Consider the following 7,842-nt stretch of genomic DNA (forward strand, 5'->3'; position numbering starts at 1 on the left):
GTCCAAGCATGAAACACTAATCAAGTTTCTCTGTAGAGAGAAAACATATAGTACATCTCTAAGTAAAAGTGTGAAACCATCAGCAAGCTCTAGAGAAAGATCACCAACGGCTTCAACATCTGCTCGAACTTCATTTGCAACTTTAACGTGTCTTTCGCTTCTTTGTGTAGTCCTCGTCGAACGGAATCCCTGTAAAGAATTAGCAACATGAATAGTTGCACCTGAGTCAATCTACCAAGTAGATTTTGAATACTGTGCATACAGGGATTCATTTATGAACGTAATAATGTTCTCACCTTTCTTTGCCATGATCATCTTTATGTAATTAGGACAATCTTTCTTATATTGTCTCGTCTTCTTGCAATAGAGACACTGGTCTTTCTCTACTGTGAACTTGTTCTGCTGAGGCTGATACAGCATGGGACCCTTTCCCTTTGGCTTTGAGGAGGAGTTAGCATTATTATTCTTTTTCTTGTTGTCTCACATAATTGATAGTGCCACTGTTGACAGCTTTTATTCTCTCCTCCTCTTGCACACACATAGCAATGGGCCTCTCCATGTCCCACTTCTCGGGCTGTATGTTGTAGTTGACAATAAAAGTGTCAAACTCCTTTGGCAAGGAAGCAAAAATTAGATGGATAAGGAACTCTTCCTTGAGAGCTAGATCTATTAGTTTTAGCTTGGATGTCAAATTGCTCATCCTTAGTATGTGCTCTCTTATGCCACCATTACCAGAGTACCTCTCTGCCACTAGCTGATTTATCAGCTGGGTAGCATATGTCTTTGAAGAGCCAGTGAACTGACTCTTTATTCTATCAAGGTACTCGATGACCGTGTCACACTCTGGGATTGAGCCCACAATTGCAGGCTCAATTGTGTTCTTTATCACAGCCAAACATTTTTAGTTGGCAGTGACCCACTTCCTATGCTCAAGGTTATAGGACATCTTTTGGGATGCAAAATCCCTCTCTTTGGTTGCCCAAGCGGCATCAGCCTCGTTTATCTCCCTCACCAGTGCCACAGGCTCTGTGGGACATGGTGAGGTGACTACCCAGTTCACCTCAGCCAAGATGAAGGTCAGATCAATCTTTTTCTTTCACTCTGTCTAGTTATCACCTTTGAGAATGGGGATCTCTTTGATACAACCCATCAAGTTGTATCCACCTGAAAACACAATTCATATAGAGTGAGAACATAAATATAATAATAATAATTGCATGTCTTAGTTCTAACTTTGGTCAAAATTAAAGCATACAATTGTCCTCTACACTAATTCTACATCACCGTTGGGCAGAAATAGAATTAATGCATGACAAAACCCATCATAATATTGCCATTAATCAATGTTGGTCAGAATAATAACAATATTATAATAAGCTAAAAACATATTCATTTTTCAAAATAAAATTCTCCTATTGGTTCAAATTTAATAATAAAAATAACAACTTTAAATACGCAGCGGAAAAATAATCTCAATTTTGTGAATTTTACCTACAGGAAAATTTGCTTTTCTATTTTCTTTAAGCCATTTATCCATTTTCTAGGAAATAAATATTTACTGGAAAAAGAAAAAACAAAAAATGACTCAAAACTGTACTTGTTCCTTCGGCCCGGCCAAGAAAACGACCCGACCTAGCTCCGCTGACGCGCGTGTTGTGCCTCCCAGGCCGCAACCTGGACCTAGGCAAGCAAAGCCGCCCGCCCGCGCGCGCCCGCCTAGGCCGGCCGGTGGTCCAGTGAATCTAGAGCGTTCGTTTTCATCCGACGGCCACGCGCGCGTTTCGCTTGGAATAAAAACCGACGCCGTGGCGCCCTCGTGGAAACCCTAATTCATTCTCTGTTGCTCTCTCTCTCTCTCTCTTCGCCTCGCTCCGCTCTCTCCTCAGCGCAGTAGCCGCGACCGAGCGATGAGCAAGCGAAGAGCGACAGCCATGGCGCCATCGCCAGCCCCCTCGCCGGCGTGCGCGCTCCCCAGCGGGTGAGCGCATCGCCGTCGAGCGGCCTGGCCACGACGCCTCCTTGGTCGGGGCTGTAACACCCAAAAATTTTAGTCTTTTGAAATAAGAAAAAATTGATTTAATTATGCAATTATATGTGCATTTTCAAATTTAGGAAATAACATTTTTATGAAATTAAAAGTAAATATAAGGATAGAAACATGTTGATGCATTCATGCTGCTGCACATTTGTTTTTGTAATGATTAGTTTTGACTAAAGTTTGAATTGAATTCAAATTCAAATTGAAAATCATTTGAAAAATTGATTTGGAAAAAAGATAAAGGAAATATTTTTCTCTCCCTTTCTCTTCCTCACTTTCGGCCCGATTGGCCTTTTTCCTTTCCTGTGGCCCACTCGCGCTCCCCTCTTCCCTTCCTGGGCCGGCCCAGCTCGGCCAGGCAGCTGTTGTCGTGTGCCCTTCCCTCTCCATAGCCACTGATGAACTGGGCTCATGTGTCAGTGCCATCTCCCTCCTCCCGCAACCGCCGCGCTGGGTCCTGGCGCAACCGTCGCCGCTCTGCGCCCACGTCGCGCGTCGTGGGAGACCTCCCCCGCGCCCCTACCTCTACAAAAAGGGAGCCAAGTCCTTCCTCGCTCCCCCTGTAGCTATCCCCACTCCCTTTTCGCATTTGCTCGAGCCGAGGAAGCCACAACAACCGCCGCAGCGCTCGTCGGGATCCGCTGTCCGCCCCTCCGCGCGGGCAACCATCCCCGATCCGCCTTCGTCCGTTTGTTTTCACCACGATGAGCTTCGCCTTGCTCCCCTCTTACCCCCTATGCTCTCACTTTCGTGTTTCATGGCCGTTTGAGCCCTATTCGCGTGCGCCCATTAGCTCTCACCGCCGGCCATGGCCGCTCCCGTGCCAACCGCAAACTCCGATCGCGCTCTAGGCCTAGATGAGTTCGTCTATTTTCCCTCACTCTCTCGGTGCCTTCAATTTGTTGAACCATGGTCTCTAGGGCTTTAGACAAGTGCGCCGGCGAGCTCCTCCTCGCTGCCGGTCATGGCGAGCGCCGCGTGAGCCATCCCTCGGCCGTGTTTTGTCCCGGGGTGAACTCGCCATCTTCCCCGCATCTACCCTGTCGTCTCGGATTGGAGAACCATGGCCCATAGGGCCTGATCTGTTCATGCCGATGAGCTCCTTGCCGCCAACCATGGCAGCGCCGTCGCGTCGGCTTCGTCTTCGGCGAGTCGCCTCCCCTCTCCCCTCCCTGGTTTAATACTAGCCGTCCATCACGTGATCAAAGGCCCAGGATGGCCAATACCCCTTCGCGGGTGATTATGCTAAAGAGTCCCTCGGGTTCGGACAAATTGAACCCGCCGTCCAAAGCACATTTCCAGAGTACGCTTTCTCATTTTGAAAACGTAAAGTATACTGGTTTAGTCCAAAATATGTTTTTAGTATTTACAGAAATGCCACTAGATTTGTTTTGCTCATAAAAACTTCATTTTAGCTCCGAATTGACCCGTTCAAATTGCGTTAGTTTTGTAATTTCATAATCTACGTGTTAGTACCACTGTTAATAATGTTTGCAACTTTTAAATTTCATGGTTAGATTTAATTAAATAAATTGCTATAGGAAATCCTGTTTAAATCATAACTTTCACGTATTAGCTCTGTTTTTCTTGAACTTCGTGTTGATGTGATCGTAGCGAGACATAGAATCTTTTCATAAACATTTTATCTTATTTTCTATACTACTGGTGTACTGTTCTAACTGTAGGATTGTTTGCTTTGCATGAATGTTTTTGGAATGTTGTATGTTGTCGTGTTGGTCGCGTTCAGACGGTGAGGAGAACGTTGGAGACCAAGAGTTCTTCGACAACCAGCAGGATTAGTAGGAGTTTGCTAACCAAGGCAAGTATAGCATGGGCCTACCTTGATGTCCTATTCACTTTAATCATTCACTCATGTGCATGTGTCTAAATTTGATAACCATAAGGACATCCTAGTTATTTGATGACATGTTCCCTTGACTCCTTTGGGTTAATTGCATGTGGGTAGATTGCTAGCGCTCTAACTAAACATGATCTATACAATGGTTAATGGTTCTATGGAAATAAAAGTAAAACATGCTTTATAACAACTGATCCATAGGTAAAGATGGCAACAGGTACATCCCCGATGCGTATCAGGAGAACGTTCTCATCCTCGACACAGCAAGATTGTCCCGCTCCCCGTGCCCGTCCTCGGTCTCGGGGATAGATTTTACCCATCCCCATCCCTGACCGGGGAAAACATACCCACCGGGTACCCCGTACCTGAGTACATGTCCTCCTTGGTGCCCAAGTACAAGCACTTGAATCAACAATCCAGAAGAAGAAATGTGGACAAAAAACGAAGAAATATGGACAAAAAAATGGATCTTACAGCAACATGAAATAAACTCGCTTAGTTGACAAATCATAGCTCCCTTGCATACCAAATTTGCAAACAAAATGCAAAGAAAAAATCTCACAAATCTACTATTGCTTGTGTCAGGATGAGATGTATTCTTGTGTCTGGCAAGATCCACCTCCCGTTGTCCCCAATCAGGTTAAGAAACTAGAGACGCAAGATCATCTTCCTTGTAGACCAAAGTATAAGCAGATGCCCAATCACGGCTGGTCTCCTGTGTCGGCGCTGGGAGCATAGGCATAGGGCATGCTGCACATGAAGGGGCAGAAGACTTTGGCTGGGGGCTTTGGTAGATGGCCAGCGCAGACGCACGGTAGCGCTCGTGCGTGCGACGGCGCGAATCATGCACCGGTGGCGGTGGCGCGGGAGTGGCCAAGAGGAGCGAGAGACAGAGGGAGATGGTGGCTGGCAGCTGGATAAGACTTGAGCGCGAGAGCGTGCGGCGGCTGAGGATGGGGAGGGAATAAAACCTATGGTTTTTGGGGCAGTATATATATATGAATGCTAATACTTGGACCAAATTTCCTATTGGGCTTCTTTGGGCCTGTATTCGCATACGCTGCTAAATTGTTGGGTTCCCCGATGGGTAACGGGGACGGGTACTAGCAAAACGTTATCTTATACGCTTTACCCGATGGGGATCATTTTTTGCCCATTAAGAATCCCGCGAGTACTAATTTTGTCCCATCCCCATCCCCTAATGGATCAAATCCCCATCGGGTATCGGGTATCGGGGCCCCGTTGCCATCTTTATCCATAGGGTGAAGGTGCAAATGACTTTTGATTATGTTGCTCCTGGCCCTCCATAAGGACTTATCTGTCGACAAAAGCTGGGACTTACAGTGCAACCGTGAGAGTCATATGGCTCTGACTTTAGCTCAGTAATAGGACCTTTTCTAGCTTGTTAGAGGTTACCTTTATGGCGCAAAAGGGGCTTGCCACGTTGGGTATAGGGCTACCTCTGTTCCTATGTGTATAGCCATGATGGATATGTGCCATAGGAAAGGGGGGTTCCTACATCTGTCTGCCGAGGAAACCTAGCGGCCCTAACTTGTTAGAGAAACCTATGAAATGGCTTCATAGTGTACCCTACCCGCTCACCTTGGCAGTGACATGGGAGTAATTAACTCAGGCATATGGGAATCATGACTCGCGGTGAATGTGCACCACCTCTATAGAGGGTTTCAAACTGTTATAACAACCATGCTCACGGTCACGAGCGGCCCGGAAAACTCACAGAATAAATGGTTACTCATTGTGGTTCATTTATGATGGTATACGATGATAATATGATGCAAATGATTCTGATGTCTGATTATGTGGGTATAAATGGGAGCTTAAGATAACTTGATAATACTTGATAATAAAATCTTGACTTACTAAAAGTGCTAACTACAGTAAGCCAGTGTCATCCTTTTTGAGCTACATAACCCCATGTTATCTTGTTAAGTACGAGAAATACCTACGCTTGTTTACTTTCTATATTTGGATAAAAATCCCGGATGGGTAATAGATGACAATGGGTATGAGGAGTTCCCTAAGGATTATTAGGCTTTGTGGTTAACCAGTTGACCTTCCCTGTGATGGAGTTCCATGAGAGAGTTTACATTTTATCTTCCGCTGTGTTGTGTAAGACTATGTGTTGTTATTAATCATGATGTAAGATACACTGTGATGATACTTTTTATAATTTGTCAACTTGTGTGTGTGACTGATCCCTGGGCACACATGAGTTTAGTGCATTCAATTTTATCCTTAAAATTGGGTGTGACAGGGGCCTAGTGAGCAGCTACCACTGGCTCGACCTTCTTCTGTCCATACGCTGGTGAGCCACACTACGGCGGTGTTAGTAGTGGTCGAGGCAGGCCTCCCCTTCCCCTTCTGATTTGTGTTCTTTCTTTTGTTCTTCTCAAATTCAACCGATTGGGGATCTAGGGTTAGGGTTTCTTTGCCCGATTCGATTCGTTCGATTTGGTTCATCTGTTTGATTTGATTTCTTTTCTTTTCTATTTGTACCCATATCGAGATCTACTCAATAGAATCTGGCTAGCTATTCCCCTTTCCCATCGTGAGTTAGGGTTAGGGTTTGACTCACTGGAGTCACTATTCATCTTCCCCGATGGGTTAGGGTACTGTTCTTGTTCCCTGATGGGTTAGGGGTTGGATGAACCTCTGTTCTTTTCTTAGATCCAAACGGATCTCCACTGATAAGCTAGATCTATACCTAAACGAGGCTCTGGTGCCATTGTTAGACCTTATAGGATTACTAGGAGCATAGATCTAGCTGGGTACTTGCTGTTGAATAGAAACATGAATCCTAGAACATCTACTAGTGTAGTAACGGTATGTAGACTGAGAGAAAGGAAGGGGTAGAAGATGATTGTGTCAAACCTGACACCACGGTGGAGGAGGATCTGCTCGCATCTGCCATGGAGTCGATGTCTGCGCTAGGGCAGCGACGGTCAGGGAAGACGAGTGGCGGCGCAGTGCAGTGGTGGTAGTGATGTAGTCCTGTGGTGGCGTGGCTGGTGGCTTCCCGTCACTGGCTACGTGCCCTCTAGATCGGATTAGGGTTTGTCGGTGGGGAGCTCGGCTCAGGCGAACCTCGTGACTTGAGCCGCCGGCCCCCACCTCTATTTATTGCGCAGTGTGACAGGGGCCCTCCAGCCATAGTGGGCTGGGCGCCCCCGATCAGGGCACGGATCAAAGGCCCAACTGGGCTGTTGGGCCCAGTTTGGGATTGAGATCAATCTAACAGTGCATAACACATTTTTTTAGGGAAATGATAAATAAACGGCGTGCTGACGACACAGTCGAGTCTCGCTTTGTCATTCTAGGCCTTTAAGCGAGTTAGGACCAACCCAAGCTTTATTATGGAAGGTGTTGTTGACACTTCAGATTTTAGCCTTGGAGCTACCATCTATGGCCAGGTTGTCCCCTTTTTCCTCTGGTTTCGCCCCCTCTAGTGCTTCCTCGGGTGCCTCCTAGGGCGCTAGGGTCATTGGTGAGGCTGAAATCGTGGGAATAGCGGGCATCATGCTAGCCAGAGTGATTGGCGTAGTCTGCTATTCTAGGGACGAGAGTGCGCATCAGGAGGTTCATGTAACACAATTTGCTCCTTTCGAAATAGAGTTAAAATAATTTAATTTTGTATTGGTGTGCTCATGAAAACATAGGAAAATAAAATTTTTCATTGAATTAAAATCCATCGTAGTGTTAGAAACATGTTTTCATGCATGTTGTTGCATTTGTTCTATTGTACTGATTAGTTTTGACTCAAATTCAAACTTATTTAAAATCACATTTGAAAATGACTTTGAAATACAAGAAAACAAAAATAAAAAGGGAAAACCCTCTCTCTCCTTTCTCCCTTTCGACCCGCTCATCCTGCCCCGCTCCCCCTCTCCACTGAGGTTGAAAGGCCCAGACCAGCCGGCCCGCTCCT

Source organism: Miscanthus floridulus, chromosome 19 (genome assembly GCF_019320115.1).
Source record: "Miscanthus floridulus cultivar M001 chromosome 19, ASM1932011v1, whole genome shotgun sequence".
Taxonomy (NCBI): domain Eukaryota; kingdom Viridiplantae; phylum Streptophyta; class Magnoliopsida; order Poales; family Poaceae; genus Miscanthus; species Miscanthus floridulus.